The 17,937-nt window shown below is 37.5% G+C and overlaps 1 long non-coding RNA gene across 1 annotated transcript in view; it reads right to left on the bottom strand.

The window, feature by feature from the left end:
• Positions 1 to 427: 427 nt before the first annotated feature.
• Positions 428 to 17,937, bottom strand: part of LOC114012014 (uncharacterized) — a 101,554-nt gene continuing 84,044 nt past the window's right edge. Inside the window, exons 2-3 of the long non-coding RNA XR_003554190.2 lie at positions 6,440 to 6,520; positions 428 to 513 (exon numbers count right to left, since the gene is read on the bottom strand). This is a non-coding gene — a long non-coding RNA (uncharacterized LOC114012014). The remainder of the gene's footprint in view (positions 514 to 6,439; positions 6,521 to 17,937) is intronic.

The following is a 17,937-nucleotide window of genomic DNA, read 5'->3' as shown; positions in this document are numbered from 1 at the left end:
AAACATTATCATGTTCCAACACTTACCTATAACTTTGGGATATCACGTGATTGCGTTATATAATGTGCCCATGCCTGATAAAACAGTCTAGCTGCTCTTCATTGTTTTGTTTAGCTTTCTTATCAGTTGTGTTTTGTTTAGTTTGATATGATACTGCAGACTAAAAATAGCATTAAAAGTTCATGATTGTGGTATTGGTAAAATACTTCTGTTGTTGGTCAAGTACTAATGAAAAATTAATGCAATTCCTCACCAAATTTGGACAGCCGTTTTAAGAGCAGTCATCTAAAACCAGGCAGTGTTTAGAAATGCTTGACTACAGTGTTTACCCATGAAGAAAACTGTGTTCCTCTATATTTCTAAAGAACCATATGTCTCTTTTAGTAGATCATACCAGTTTCTTTTGTGGAGGCCAATAAGGGTCATTAAACACCAATGGGTCTCTGAGTCCTTCTTCAGAGTCATTGACATTGTAGGCTTCACCAGGGATCTCATTTTCCTTCTGTACAAGATCTGCAGGGCAAGGGAGGCAAATGAGCTATGAAAAACATAATCACTGCTTTTACTGTTGCTTTTTTCATCATAAAAATTCCATTTATTTAAATTCCATTAAAAAAAACATTTGCCTGCTGAAGGCATAAATATATATTTTTGTTCTACTTACAATTTTTCAGTTTAAAAAAACCCACCAAATATTGTCATTCTTCTTGTAAAAAAAACATTTAAATATTATCTACAATATTACACAAACTTGATAGGCAGTCTTCAGGACAAAGCAAGTGTATAACAAAGTAAATTCATCTAGAACAGTTTCTCAGATGTGACAGGAAAATATTTCACAAGTACCTGAGGGGATTAGTAGTCAAACATTCATTTTCAGAAGTGACCTGAGCACCAAGGTTCAGCTTTTCAGAAGTACCTGGGCCTTTAACTTACATTTTAATTTAAGAGAGTGAGACCTTCAAAACCTATGAGGATCTAGAATTCAGGATGAAAAGCCTTACTAAAAGGCAAGAGGATTTGGGTTATCAAAGGCCAGATTTTTAAAAAAGTATTTTGGAACTTAGAGGCAGAGATAGGCACCTAGCTGATTTTTTTTCAAAGTAGAATGAAGAAGGGTTAAGTCCCTAACACTCACTGAGATTAGCGTGCTCTTAGAAAGTGCTAAGTACACTCCTGCATCAAAATACCTTCAAAAAATCTTTTCATGAATTGCTTTTGAAAGTGGGCTTTATTATTTGAATGCAGTGATTTATCCTATGCTTAATTCTCGACCTCACAAAGACTGCCATAGACGTGCTTTACTCTACTCAAATAATTTTGCATCATGATCTTGATGGAAATGGACAGGATTAGATAGCGAAATCTTATTGTAACAAAATGTAGTTGGTATTTGGATCCAGAAATTCATAAAAGTTTGGGAGCTGAAAATAACAGACAGTTCTGCTCCACTGTGATCATACTTGGGAGAGCTCTGTTATACCCTGAGCACATTCAGCTTCACGAGTTCACCCTGTAAATGATAAGCAGCCAACAGCACAAGCACATAGGTATGAAGTCACACTGTTAGCATGCTAGAGTCTGATAATATGAATGACTAACTCGCTTTCACTATATTTGCCACAGTAGGGAAGATGGGGGGTAGAATGAAAAAGAAAGTTGCAACATGACACAAATCTGGCAAGACTCAGGTTTGGATTTTGATTTCTGAGGAAGCAGAATTTCTTTCTGATTGCATCACACTGGATATCTGCAGCTCCATTTTTTTTACCCTCTGCTATTTTGTTTCTTGCTTTTATAGTTGACTCCTGTAATTATCTGATATAAATTTCTCTGTAACAGTTCTCAGTTTTCAGCCTTTAAAATTAATCTACCCTTTAGTATTGAAAACGTTAGTCCCTTCCTGAGTCACATTTGATTTTTTTCACTGTAGTGACTGGCTGCTGAACACACTGGCTGATGGTAAGCTTTGTCATAAGATGCTGAGATATAAAGAACAACAGGTTACCTCATAATCTCTTCTTGTTAATGCTTGTTCTGGAGAGCACCTGCTGTCTTTAAAAGGGATTTGAGTGACCCAAGATTAAGAAGTCTCCCTACAACAATTACTGTTCTTATCACTGAAGAATACTCATACCAATCTGACATCTTCCTGATGGTTTCAAATTCACAGACTAAGGGAGAGGTAAGAGTCACAGAACCATAGAGTGTGCAATTATAAGACATCAAACTGGTACAATACAATTCCATTTTGGAGAACAGTAACACTATCAGACTAATTGATTTCTGTCTGCAAAGTATCTATTAGGAGAAAACACCTTCTGATTTCATTTAAAGAAATTTTGAAGTACAATGGTACTCACAGTATTTCTAATAAAATTTCTAGTTCATCCTTATTGGGCAAACGACATAAGGGGAACATGGAAGCTAAAAGAATTGCACAACCTATCACTGGCAATGTTTTAGAGAGGCTATTAAAACTCAAGAGTACTATTTCCAGTATGTCTTGCTACCTCTTTGATTTAAAAGATACAAAAGTATAGACTTCCATTCTTATGAAGTCCAGTCAAGTTTGTGATATAAATAAAGGATCTGCTACCAGGACACCCATAACAGTGTATCCCATATTACCCTCAAAACATTTTTCTAAGTCTGTTTAACCGCTGAGCTCCTATCACCATTACTTGCATTGATGATATTTCTGCAAAGCTGATTCATTGAAATATTATCCAAACTCATCAATATTTTGAAAATTAACGTGGAGAGATGAAATTATCCAAAATATGGTACCCATTGAATCTGCCCATCCTTTCTTCTTTCCAACAGGAAAGACTCTAGGCACAAATAACAGACGTGAACTATAAATTTGTATCTTCTCCTCCTCCTCCCTCAACCCAGGATTCTTCAGAACATGTCTTTAAGAAACAGAAAAAAAGCATCAAACTTAAATATGAAATATTATTCACTAAACTTCCTATTTAGTACTCTTTCATACTAACTGAGAAAGTGAGCCTGCTGGGAACCTCCCTTTGTCCAGTCTGAGGGCATGTTGTGGTCTCCAGATGGCCAAACATCTTCTATGTTACAGCAGTGATATCTGCACCATCTAACTCATTTTGTACCTGAACTGAACTGGAATTGACCTAGTTTTATTTACAAGTAAAGAAAAAAACAACTAGTTGAACTCACAGACTGGTTAGAAACGGAAATTATTTTAAATCAGATGCAAATGGTAGGTTTGACAGAAGGAATAAGTAATTTAAGGCATTAAAGTGTTAAAGACTAATTGAAGATTGGCATCCTGGATACTAGGTGATGGAAAGCCACGATGGCAGTCTGCTACAGCTGAAGAAATTTTTGACTGTCCCAAGATGAGAAGGTGGAGTTGTTATCTGAGGTCAATTCGTTTTTGCTTGGATATGTTTAGGTTTCCTCCAGTGGAGGACAATACAGTTCACTGCTTACAGGCTCTCTATAAATGCTTTAGAATATTTTCCTGCTTGTGCTAATAACCAAGCTTGAAGGATAATCTCAATACGACTTCAGAGCACATTATGCACAGCTGTTGCCTTGACTGTAGAACACCTGAAATCCATTGATTGTATCCACAGCAGCAAACAAAATCTGTCCAAAAGGCAACCAAATTAATTAGTAAGCTGTAGCATGCTGCCAAAAGCAGTTATTGGGGTGTATGCATCTAACATCTCAATAAATAATGTATTTCCAGCACCACAGAAATTGTGTCAGCTACATTGTGGACCCCAGTTTGTGGTGATCTAGTAAAACAGATGGATACAATGAGGTAGACTTCTGTTTGTCTGGATTGGACACAGAAATCCAGACTCTTCCAGTGATCCACGTATCAGTTATTATAGAACAAACCCCACCAGCTCCTTCACAGCTTGCTCAGCCCGCTGTGTCACTATGCAGTTAAGAAGCCTTTAATCTTCAGGCTGACATAGGCCCAATGAGTCTACAGACTAAAATTTCATACGTAATTTGGATGAAAGCTAATTACTGCCTGTTATTCTAGCTGCTTTCTTCTGAGTAGAAGAATGTGGGGAAAAAAATCAAATGCATCACTTATACTGCTTCATGCTTTATGCTATGAAATGCAACTGTAAAAGCATTACTACAAAAATAGTTATTTCTATGTTTCAAAAGTATAGAAGATTGTCAGATAGCCATAAAATATGGCTGGTCAACAGGTATCCCTCAAGATAAATGCTTAATTTACTCCAAATTAAAATTCCATTCTCTAGGTTCCCAGCTGAGGACATATTTTTTACAATTGTTTCCAGTGAAAAGTGCATTTTCAGATTTGAGCAACAGTCCTTAAAATGGGGCTTTGTTATACTGAAAATGAGCCCACTAAAACCAATTAGCACACAAAGCTTCACGTCCATGCGTGTAACTCTTAAACTCCAAAGGGACTGTTCACATTGCACAAAGTGAATAACACAAATCAGCCTTTGCAGGACGAGGGACTTCAGTGTAATATCACCAATGCCATTACGATACACTATTTAAAAATCGAACAAGCATAAAGTGTAGTCTAAGTGGAAACCGTTGTTCATTGAGTATAATAGATCAAACAGAAGAAAGCAAATATAACAAGGGGACCAGGAAAAACAGCAGTAAAATCAAAGGATGTGAACATGTATATAGCGTAGTTTACCAGAGGCAAAAAATCCCGACAAATAAGCAAGGAGAAAACGTGCTTCAAAATTCAATAATCAGAGGGAAATTATGAATTAATAAGGAAAATTGTATCTTCCAAAAGTCATATTCGTGAGTACAAGATATTTGAGCCAGATTCATACATATATTAAACAAAAAAATCAAACTGCAGATTTCAACAATAAAAAGCCTTTTCATAATCAGAGAACAGTATAAGAAATCTTGTTAATGAAACAGTTGCACTGTCTCCTGTCACAATATCCTTTGATGACAAATTATGCTTCAAGGTGAGAGCCCAGTCAGTTGAGATTCTTATTCTGAATTACCCCATAGGAATCCATCTCTCTCTCTCTCTCTCTTCTGGCTGTGGGTAGACCCTGATGAACTGAGAGCCCATGGAGTAAAGTCACCCTTCGCAACTTCTTTCCTTTCTAACAGATTCCTGGTTAATGTATCTATTTATTGAACATCAGTTTAAGTACTTCCGTAGTTGTTGTTGGTTTGTTGTTTTGTTTTTTTTTTTAGTTTGGAAAGGGACAAGCGTTACAGCACATTTTTTCAAGACATTGTTTTCTCCTTACAACCTTTTCTTATCATGTTCTGAATCTTGCAACAGTGATTTTCAGCATTTCTCATCGTACATTCACATTTACCACTGTTTCATCAAGAAAAGAACAACTTTAACTATAGTTTTTGCAGGAGATATCATCTATTTCCAGATAACCCATTAACAGTTCCTCCACATTGTACACTCAAAACCTGTTTTGCATGTGTATGCCTATCTCACTACAAGCTTTTAGGTACCTTATAAATTTCAGAAAGTCCGGATTCACTAAGAAACAAGCAGAGAAGAAAACAAGAACACATTCATGCTGCTGTATAAGACCATTTTGTGCCTGTATCACTAATGCTTTCTGCAATTTTCATCACCCTGTCTCAGGAAGAACATGAGCGAGATAGTATTTCCATAGGAGGACACTCTGGCAGTGCTAGGATGCTCCACCCAGGGCGCTGCATCAGAGCCGGGGTCACTCCGGATTAGCACTGATTTTCAGGGCAGAATACCAGAGCACTGCCAAAGACAGACTGCTGAGCTGACGGGATCCTTGGTTTCACCCAGCACGGCAGCTCCTGCGCATTTTAAACATGCAGCTAGTCTCCAGAAACAACCAGAAGCATCTCCCTCTTCGTTTATCACATCGCCTCCTCACATGCACTGAGCTTTATTTCTGAGGCAACAGCCACTGCAGCCCAGCGGGCCCCTGGCTATGCTAAATTATATAAGGGCTGAGAACACCGTAAATCAGGCAGGAGACTTTAACGTCATCTTTGGCCACAACGACCGTCAATCCTTTATCCCCATTAGACACAACTGGAACCCAGCCCAAGTGTCTGCAGTCTTAAACGAGATACCAGCTTTGATGACTGGTTTCCATCAGACTTAAACCAGTACAGCGACAAAACAGCTCTCCTCCCCTGCAGCCAATGGACGTGAGAAAAACCAGTGAGAAATAGGATGTTTTCCACGACAGAGAATATATATGCAAAAAGATGTGTTCCTGCTACAACAGGCAATCTACAGTAGGATATTTTTAGGTTACAGATAATTCTGGCTTAGTTCCACAACATGAACGGTAGAACTGCCTCAATTTAATTACCACCCCATGAAGCAATCTGACAGCCCCAATGCAGTGCTTAGTAAGCATTTTACCTCAGACAGCTTGAAGATGTATCGTAGCACTGAAATTACAATACATACCATGACTTGTTCTGTCATCCTACTTTGGGAATGCAGCATGCTTGTCTCCATAATGAGCTGTCTGATATTCACCCATGTCACCTGTAGCAAACAGGAGTAAAATGTAAGTAACCATAAGTTGGCATATTAGTTGAATGCAAGCTAAAATAATAATTTTTGGCAGAAGGTTTCAGATTCTTTTAACTATCTAGACAAGTGTAACACGTCATTTACTCACATTTACATTTTGAAAAATATTTTGAATTTTCTAAGATTTTGATTATTACAGTCTGGGGAAAAAAGCCAACCCACAAATGCTGCTCTTTCCTTCTCCATCTTACTTTCTGTTTATGAGATTCCTGGAAAGCATACTAGGGACATAGATGCTATTATGTCTAACACAGGGATACAATATGTGTAACTTGACGCATATGTGCCTCCTATCAAGGAAATTAACTCTGCAAGAAAAAGTTTTCTCTGTTTAGTTCAAAAACAAAGAAAAACAATTTATTTAAAAAATGCAACAGGACACTTTATAGAACATACACTAATGCAGTTCTGTAATGTTTTAGATAAATATATTTATGCTTGAAAATATATGCTAGTCTGCAATTCTACAGGTATAACAAAATGATGCGCCTTTATTAAAAATCATAACAAGTGTTTCAGCTTATTTCCAGCAGAAGAAAGTCTGAAACTAATTTATTCATATGAAATCTTGCAGAGAAAATTGAGTAGCTTTTTTTTTTTAATTTTTTTTTACTTATGCCATTATATCAGAATCAGACTGTGCTACCCTTCCTCTGACTAAGCAATTTTTAGAATGTGTGTGGAAAAGCAATTAAGCCCAGGTTAAACTGTAAAACACCCACATCACAGAAACTGTTCATACCTATAAGAAGGCCCACCTTCTTATAGCATCCAAGAAATCAGTGAATTTTCATTGACTTAACACTGCTGTCAGTTAAGTGTCATAGACTGAAAATAGGCAAAAAGAAAAGAAAAGCTTCAAACAAACCCACCTTTAAAATAGACTTAGTATAAATAATTACATAAAGAAAAACAACTGACCCCTTTCTTATATTTCTTTGTAGGATTCTAAGGAAAGAGTCCTTGCAACAAATAATTACAGGTAAAAAAAAAAAGTTTCAAATGTTATTAGAAACCTTGGAGTCCAGATCATACAAGTATGGGAATGTACAGCTTCTGTAATACTAACAGTGCCTATGGGTTTAGGAAATTATTTGGCAGTTAATTGAAAATTTAGGCTTGAAACGTATTTATAACTGGCAGAATACCAACAATACATGACATGATGTGCCCATTTGTGCTCATCCTTCCTTTCCCTGTTTACTGCACCTATGTTTGGTTAAGTCAGTGCCCCATTCCCTGTGATTGCCTGGGAACAAGGGAGCCAATACTCAAAAATAATTGTGCATACATCAGCCAAATTTTCTGACAGTGTGTACTTAGCTGTTTCTGAAGACCATATCCTCCCTAAGATAGTTCAAGTTAAGAATCCAAAAGCCAAAAGGTAAAGAATCCTAAAATGCTGAAGCAAGACAAGATAGATCACACAAAAAAATCTGATGCATACAAAGTCAGAAGCAAAGATGATCCAATCCATAGATTTAAAAACCCAAATCAACTTGAGAAACATCACTTGCTATATAATATCTTTTTTAAAAAAAAAAAAAAAATAAAAATCTGCAAGTTAAAATACAGAGTTTAGATTTGCCAGATGTTGGCTCCCTTACAAGCCCTGCATATAATTAATTGTCTCCGGGTCTTACCCATTATTTTGAGTATCAATTATTTCTAAAACTTTATTTTCTTTCTCTTACACAATATGTCTCTTTTTTATTTCTTTTAAAAATAGAAATGTTTGGTTGCCTTTCTTCAGACTTACAGGGTTACAGAAAACAGAAGTACCTCAGGATTTAGAAAGCACTTTCCAGTCACTATTACTTGAAAGCAAGAGTTTTCACTCTCAAAGAGGCATAATGTCCAAAAAGAAACAATACTCTGAACAAAGATGAAAAATTGTAGATTACTTTCACAGGCTCTTATTCTACAATGGAGAAAATATCCACACTCTAGCCAGGCTTCTTTGAAAAGAATATTTTCCTTTTATATAGAGATAAAAAGCAAAGCTTTCAGGTCAGAGGCTATAGGGGAAAAGAGCTAATGTCTCCCCATGCTTTGATGTTACAAGTAGTCCCTCGTTACAGAAGTGTATTAGAGCTACAAGTAAACCGAGCCAGCATATTTAATAACCACTTCCAGTATGGGTGGTATATGGATTATTCTGTACATAACACAGCAAGGAAAGTGTGTGCATTATGAACAATACACAGACCTTTATTTTAACATGTTAACATTATTTTAAAATATGGCATAGCTAAAAGGTAATGTGTGATTTATAGTTCCCATAGGAAGACATCTCTTTATAAATGTGTCTGAAACAACTACAGGCAGCAAACCAGAGTCAAGTGTTCCTCTCTCATTGAAATGTAACACACATAATGGGGTTTGTACTGGTGTGTAGTATCTGAAAACAGCAAATTTCAATCTGTTGAGTACTAAACACAACAGCGATGATTGATGGTATATGAGGTCTCTCTTGCTTTTGAAGATGAAGGACTGCAGTCTGGAGGAACCAGTCAAAACCAGCATGGTCTTTCAGTTGTCTTTCACTAATTCTGAACGACCTAATGCGCCAGTTTGCATTGGTCCTAATGCACCAATGCACATAATGGACCAATTTACCTGCCAACCCACCTTTTGGAACACTGTTTCTCAAAATTCAGGCTACACTGAAATGAGATCAATAAAGATTACCTTTTAAAAAGCACTCCAAAATGCCAATTAAATTTTTGGTGTTATGTAGCAGCGAACTCTATAACAGGAAGAGATACCCTTAGAAAAAGTTATTGAATTATTTTTAACTTACTTATTCTTTTTGTATCTATGTAAATTAAAACTTGCTGGGAGTACTAATCCTCAAATTAACAAAAATAATCTTTATTCTCTTAGGTATTTGATATCCTCCAACAGGCCACTACACACAAGAAAATGTAATTTCTGATTGAGTTTTGTATAATTTGGAAAATTATGTTTGTTTGGATATTAGTGAAATACTAATTGTTGTCTGAGACCACTGATTATGCAAATTTGAAAATTACATGAATACTATTTGCATACCCTGTAGTTTGTGCATTGCTTAGTAGACAATCAGAGAGATTGTCCACAAAAATCTCTCAAAAATCTCAAGTAATCAGAAAGCTGAAATGCAATTACCCTGCATTTGAACCAGAGGCAGATACACCCTGCCAAATTTTCCTGTCAGAAGTGCCGACAAGAACTTTTGTAACAGCTCAAGATCTCAGCCAGAAGTGAGCCACCGCAAGAAGGGTAGCAATGGTTTGTGAAGGCCTTGCACCAGGGAGTTTCTGCAGGAAAGATGGAAAGGATTTACAAGATTTCAAATAGAAAAACAGTAGAAAGTCTAGGATGGTAAAGTGAAAAAGAACATGAGTTTGGGGAAAAGCTAAGAAAAAAAGGATAAAAAAGCTAGAAACGTGAGGAGCAGGGATAAAGAAAGAAAACTGAAAGAAAATAAAAAATGAGGAGCCTTAAATAGAAAGGAACAAGGGAAATAGCAGTTTCACTAAATGTTTCCTGTTACAGCAGCAAAGCAGCAAATCATTCTCCCCATAGGTTCAGGTACTGGCCACAAAAAGTCCAGGAGGAGTTTTTGAGCCTGATTATTCTTAACAGATTTCCAAATCACATTTTTAGCTTTGTAAGTTTTGTTTATAATTATGTTTAAGACTAATGATTCACTCAAAATATTGGAGAACACAGTGTCCTAAATAACAGCAGCCCTTCCAAACTCAGTTTCCACATTGGTAAGATGTGTTTGAACTGATGATATCGGCTTCACAGTGCTATGAAATCACCCTACCCCTCTGCTGGAAGCTACATCTCTGAAAGCAAAGCTGAAGGGAGACCATCCGCTGCCCTCCAGCTGCAAACACTAGCATGAGCTCACCTTCTGAGATAGCATAAACCCTTCACTACAGAGACATAAACATATGCTATATGGATAACAGGTGCAGCAGAAAAGGGTCACAAGCCCCACTACTATAGCATCAGGAGCAGAGAGCTGTAAACCCCTGTCCAAAACCACAGCAGCTGTCGTCATCTGAGTATCTCCTGAGGTACCTGACAGCTTTTAACAAGTAAAACAACAAAAAATGCAGACCTGCTTTTCCAGTGGAAGATATTACACAGAAAGGCTACACTCGGTTTCTCTTAAATGACTGAAAGTGCACATGTTATGACGGAACATGTCTTGTTTTGTGTTTTGCAAATCTCCAATTTTTTCCACATTTCCAGGCTACCTCCTTAGTAAAACACTTGTGAAATAACTTAAAACCTTTCTTCCCTGGTCTGCTGCTTCTTTGTCCTGCCTCCACAGCAATTTCTGCTTTAGTGCTGAAGTACCTGCACAAGGGCAGTACATTTCCCAGTCCCTTTCTCTTTTCGTACATCAGCGTAACTGTACTCCGTTTAGGTGGTAATATTTTTGAAACTCATGTCCTCCCCTTTCTTTTGGTGAGGCCCTATGTGGGGCCCGTTCTAGCTCCCCAGGCAGGACCAGAGGGGCAGGTGTGGGTTTCCAGGTGGGCAGTGTAAGCAGGGTGATCTCTGTGTGCGATTCATGGCAACAGGGGGTAGAGCCTCAGGGAACCCTGGCAGGCTGGAGTGCTTCCTCTCCTGGGATGCTTCTTTTTTGCCCTTGTTTATTCTGAAGCAGTGACCCACTGGGAACAAAGACCATCCAGCACATGTGTTTGGAAAGAAACGCAAGAGCAGGCTCTACTGCTAACAAGCAATAGTGATGGGAGTTTTCTTCCGGAAGTTATGTAAACTACTGCCATGTGTTAAAAAAAGAACAAGGTCACTTGTGAGAAAGTAACTAAGTTTTGTTCTTAGAAGGCAAAGTCAGGCGATACAAAAGGGCATACATCATTTCCTTCTGAAATTGTATGATAAAATGACAGCAAAAATCAGCTTAGAAGCAACACGTGAACTAGCCTTCTGTGCCTCCTGCTCTCCTCCATCCCCGACTAAATGGAGCTGTGTCTCTCTTTTGTCACATTGTTGCAACTTTCATTCAGCCTCCCCACTTCACCTTGACTGCATCTGAACAGTGACAATATGTTTCTTGTTCTTCACACTTTTCCCAGCAAGGATCACTGACAGCCTCTTACTTTGTATTTTCTCGGCTTTTGAGCCCGTGATTTCCCCCGCCCCCACCCCCCCCCCACCCCCCCCACCCCTTCTTTTTCCCCCAGCCATCATCGGTGCTATTTGGAGAGAATTTGGTTCAATTTCCATTTTAAAAGTGAAATGTTTGAATTAGCTCATAATGTCTCCCGGCCTGCAGAGGAAAGAGCTGGTCTTTATAAAAGAAAAAAAGAAAAAATAAGAGTTTTTTGGTTTGGGGTTTTTTCTGTAAATTAAAAAATGAAAAGCTGAAGAATGATCTTAAATCAATTAATATTGCACACAGATTTTGAAAATAATTAAACTTATTCAATTTAGAAATTATTGGGGTTCTAGGCGTATGAATCAGAGAGCTGTAAAATTATTGGAACACTACAGCATCTTCACTACAGCATCTTTCATAAGCATTTCAATGCAGAGGTGATCAAAGATTCTGGACTTGCAGAGCAATTTACTTGGTATTTACAGGAAAGCCTCACTCTTTCAAAGTGAAGCACTCTTAACAATATGAAGAACTCCAATAATTTTAAATTGATATATACCATACATGCCTAGAAATCTAATTTGGTCTTTAAATAAAAACATTATAACTTCAGAAGTATGAAGGACCCACCCACAACATAACAGCTATCTAGCCTTTCCAATTCACATGTCAGTTCAGCCTAGCTGTTATTTTTCCCCTTGCTAGTTTTTTCTGGCATGAGGAATTGCCAAAAATATTAGAGATATTTGTTTCTTTTAACACTACCCTTCAGGCTTGCTTTCTTATTATCTATGATTTTTTTTCCTAAACCCAGTGGACTTCTGGACAGCCTCAGATTGCAAGCAAATTTGCAAGGTGTAAATGGTATTTCTGAATATTTCTAAATACCACAGATTAAAACCAGAAGGCAAAGTTTAAGCTACATCAAAGATGCAATATTTTCTCAACCCAAACTTTAATGCAGTTAATATTTGTAAATAAATATGTCTATTTTTAATTTAGCTGAGCTCAGGTTTGTAGATAAATATATCTATTCTTAAGAGAAACACAAAGCACACTGAATTCTAAAACAATATTGATAGAGCAGGAAAATAAAATTAAGACTAAACTTCAAAAATTACATCTGAGGTATGCATGAAAAAAAAAAAAAATATCATGAAAAGTCGCCTAAGCAAGAGAAGTCTTGTGTTGACCCAGCAGGTCCTCTGCTGCTTCCATGAGATGTAAAACAGACTCTTGACACCAGCCAGCTTGTAAAGTCTCTCAGTTGCACATAGCAAGCAACCACCTTTCCAGTCATACTGGCCATACCAGAAACCTTTCCTGTAGCCCACAAGGCTTGTGAGCAGTCATGGGAGAGCTACTGTCTATAAAAACTGGAGGTTTGTGGTTTTTTTTTTTTCCTTATTGACACAGATGTAGGACTATGTGAGACACATATGAGGCAAACAATGATATTTCAGGTTAGATGTGGTCTTGGCATTCAGTTCTGAAAGTATCATATTCACTTCTAACTAGGTGCTATAAAGACATCAACACAAGTTTGGATACACCTTGATAATGCTGGGGATGACTGGTGTACCAGAAAGAAATAGGTGAAGGATGTCAATCAGACTAGGTCACCACAAATGTTTCCCTCGGGCTTTAAAACCACACAGAGGTTGTTTTATGTCATACAGGAGATGCAGGTGATGCTCCGGTAGATGGAAAAGCCCTGGATAGCACAACCCACTTTTGTCACAAACTAATAAGATTTGCTGCTATTATTTTAGATTTTATCAACTGTAAGAAGCTTTTCCAATGTGCAACATGCTAAAATACTTTTAAGTTGGAAGGAACTTCTGGAAGTCATCTGGTGCAGCTACCAACTCTACAGATAACCAACATAGATCACGTTACTCAAGGTTTTGTACAGTCAAGATCTGAATATCTTCAAGAATGCAGTTTTATGTCATTAATGCTTCTTTATGTTCTTTATCTTTTAAATTTCTGTATTCTAAAATCAGGAAATTTCAGATTTTCTGTCTGAGAAGTTGATATCCAGGCCTGTTTCTGAGCATAGAACCTATGTATGAAATATTAATGTGGTGTAAACCAATGCAGGTGCTCCTGAATGTTTTTTAGCACTATTGGAGTTTATGTGATCTATGATAAGAAGTCTGTTCTGTTCCCCCTAGGCTATAGCTTAGCTTCAAGACTTAGTGGATGTGAGACTTAGTGTAAATTTAGTGGAGACTATGATGTCTATAAACCCTTACAAAATGTGAAACAGAAAAAGTATTAGTATATTTCTACCTTGCACTATCCCAGGCTCACTGTCAGACAGCAAAAGTGCTTACACATCCATCATAATGTTCTTGGGCTTATAGAAATTAATTTAGCCTCTTGTGCTGGAGAGTGACATCAGCTAGCAGAGGATACATTTTCAAGTATGCATTCTCTTTTCTTAAAAATAGAAGAGGACACTAAATCTTTCCAGAATCCTTTAAATAATGAAACCTGAAGTACCTGTAAATGGACAAATTTGTGACAAAGCTTGAGGACCAAGCCACAAATGTTGGACACAAAACTGCATATTTCACATGCATCGTGATTTTCTACTAGATTTGACCTTCCTTTCCAATATTTGCTTTGTGTGAAGTTTGAAAGCAAACTAGGTTTGGAAATGTGTCATGGTTTAACCCCAGCCAGTAGCTAAGTACCAGGCAGCTGCTCGCTCAGTCCCACCCCCACACTCTCCCACAGAGGGATGAGGAGGAGAATCAGAAAGGAATGTAAAACTCAAGGGTTGAGATAAGAATAATTTAAGAACTGGAATTAAATAAAATAAAAATAATGATAATAACAATAATAGCAGTTATAATGAAAAGGAGGGAGAAGAGAGGAATGAAATCCAAAAGGAAGGGAAGAAAGAAAACAAGCGATGCACAATACAATTGTTCACCACCTGCTGACTGACACCCAGCCAGTCCCCGAGCAGCCCCTGGCCAACTTTCCCCAGTTTACATACCGAGCATGATGTCCCATGGTACAGAATATCCCTGTGGCTAGTTTGGGTCACCTGTCCTGGCTGTTCCCCTCCCAGTTTCCCATGTCCCTCCAGCCCTCTCGCTGGCAGCCCAAGGAACTGAAGAGTCCTTGACTTGGTATAAACATCACCCAGCAACAGCTAAAAAATCTGTGTGTTATCAACATTATTTTCACATCAAATCTGCAACAGAGCACTGCACCAGCTACTAAGAAGAAAATTAACTCTATCCCAGCTGAAACCAGGACAAAATGTTAGAAGACGAACAGTAGTCATGGCTTTAAAAGGGAAACTATCTACATGTTCAGTATTAAATGTAGATGCAACCATAAAAAGAAGAGACATTAAAAATAAGCAAATATTGCCCAATCCCTGAATTCTTTATAATTTTAAATGCAGTCTTAAATAACATTTAACTATATATGACATATATAATTTATTTTAGGGGAAAAAAGATTTTAGCTTAGTATAGCATTTAACTTTGCTGCTTACCTATTGAAATAAACTATATGGGAGAGAAATAAGTTCCTATCTTTTCTGAAGCTGTTTTTTGGCAGTGTTCTGTAAGACAAGGTTGTCCAAACAAAAGATAAAAATAGTTCATGCCATTACAACTATTTTGTGTAGTAGCCAGGTGCTTCCTATTGTTTTTGAGTCAAAACCTCAAATGTTCATGACATGACAAAAATCTAGAAGTTTTAATCTATAGCTATTCTTTCAGCTTCCTCAGTGTTGAAGGTTATTGTTCTGCTTCCAATAGTTTAAGCAGGTACTTAAAATTTCCCTTTATGTGCATGGCAGCTATCTGGAATCAGCTGCCTTCAACCTCTCCAGAAGCTCCAGGCCAGGAAGAGAAAAAGGTAAATAATGTCAGAAAAAGTGTCTAAACTCAAAAAACTCTACTAATAACCTAATAGATTTACCTTTAGGATTGTCCCCAACCTCTTAATATGTTTTAAGATTTTAGCTATCTTGGTTTGACAACAAACTCAGTGAGAGCTCAAGACGCCGACGGTGACATATGTACACATAGGTGTCTGCAGACACACTGAATAGCCCCCGAACGATGGGGCTTGGTTCAGTTGATCACACATTGGTATCTAATGCCATTTGACATGTCCTGGGGTATCAAGCTGTATCCAACAGGTCCATAAAGATGACACAAGACAACCAGGAGACCCACTTGCAGAGCGGGCCATTCCACAGCGCATCAGATACCGCTAGACCCTGTGAGAAGGCAGCTGAATCAGGCCCCTCGTCGAAACAGTTGGTCATGTTCAGAAAATAATTCATTCCCAAGTACAAGATCTGCATTATGGTGAACTGAATGGCTCTCTAAGCCCTAGTGACTATATATCCACTGACTTAATGATAGCCTAACACCTAGCACATATGTCAACCGCATCATTAGAAACCTAACTGCAGCTGGATTTGGGAACCTTAATTGTAAATGTCTGTGATTGTGAGCTGAATCTTGCCATAGTTTTCTAGGTTCCTTTTCCTGTAATGGAAAATATTAAACCTACCCAAAGGGCAGTTCAGTCTATCTGAAAATTTAGGTGGGAGGATTTATCATTTGGAAGCATTCCCCTTCCTACCCGATGGCTTCAAGCTGGGCAGAGATAACTGCCATAAAACAACAGAGTGCAAACCGTCTGACATTACGCATACCGACTCCAAATGTTGCAAATGAAGTTCTGAGGTAGCATCTTACAATGATCAGTTACAAATTTTTAAACATTTCAATTACTTTTAACACACCTGGATAGCAGTGGCACACTCAAGAAACTGAGACACAGCTCTCCTTCAACATACATTAGTTATTCTGAGAGCTTTAAAGTTGGATGACATCAAAGCAGGACTGCATTTAACCTGAATCCTTCTTTCACTCTGTTCTTCTTTTACCACATGGGTAGTTTATGTACATTTTTTACTAACCCTCTTGATAAAATAAATTTTTCTTGCCTGCTCACAGTAAAGCTTATTTTTTCCATCTGTTTAAAATACCCCTCATTAGTAACTCCTACAAATCCAGATGACTAATCTGGTTATTTCAGAAATATAAAAGGATAATTAAATTGGATTTTAAAATTATAAACAAAGGAACCATGTCATTTTAAGATTAAAAACCTAAGTAACAATTCAAAAGAACTGATTAAAAAAATATTCCAATATGAACTTGCATGCCAAATTTCAGGACAACTGAATTTGTTTCAGTTTATAAATATGTGCAAATTAAAGCCTCTGTCCAGTTTAGCACACAATATCTGGAATGATTTTATAGAAAAGAACATCTAAACTGAAATAAAGCCCTTATTCAAAACCAGAAGATTACTTGAAAAAATTGTTGATCTTTCTTTTTACTTTCTGGCTTGATCCTTTTTCAATCTTAATGTTTTTTTCTTCATCTCTGTTCACATTCTTTTGTCCACTACTCTTTATTTTTCAATGTTTTTAAAGGTAGGAAGAAAAGAGTGATGCTTGAGGCAGATATAAAAAGGAAAGAGGTTTTCTTAAAAGATTGGGAAAAAAATCTAAAATAGGGATGCACATTTTCACAGCTAAGTAATCAATCAGATGAGCTCTCCCTCAGTATATAAATATCCCTTAAGACATGAGCAATGAAAATTGCTTCATATTGTAAGTGGAAAATGTATTCCTTCCCTTTACCAGCTCCACCCATCAGATAACAACTGAAATTTGAAAAAGAAAGGGGTTGTGGCTTGGTTAGACCATTGGGAGAGGGGGGTTTGGGATGGGAGACGAATGGAGGATGGTTTTCCACATGTCCCCTTCCATGTGGCTGTTGCAGAGGCTGTTGCATGCTTCCTCCACTCTCACCTACCAGAGCTACATGGGAAAGCTGATACCAGTGGGAGTATCCCCCAAATTAAAAAGGCATCAGCTCAAACCAAGACTTAGTGTGCCAAGTCTTTTTGTTTCTTTAAGGACTAAATTCCTCTTGAGCCTAGAATAATTCTCCATTCATGACAGACAGAAATTACTCTGGATTTAAAAAAATCAAACATTGAATCTGGTCTCAGTATATGTTTGCACAATATGTGTTGTTCTGAGTTGAAGTATCTTAAAACAGAAAAAAAGTGTGTATTTCTCCAACAAAGTTACTAAACTGAATGATAAACTGGGCACTAAACTGACTGTTAGTGCAAGGCCACTCCTTATGTTTCAAGTGTATGACCTTAATGCACCCAG

The sequence above is a fragment of the Falco peregrinus genome, chromosome 7 (genome assembly GCF_023634155.1).
Source record: "Falco peregrinus isolate bFalPer1 chromosome 7, bFalPer1.pri, whole genome shotgun sequence".
Lineage (NCBI taxonomy): Eukaryota > Metazoa > Chordata > Aves > Falconiformes > Falconidae > Falco > Falco peregrinus.
This window is presented reverse-complemented; position numbering and strand designations above follow the sequence as displayed.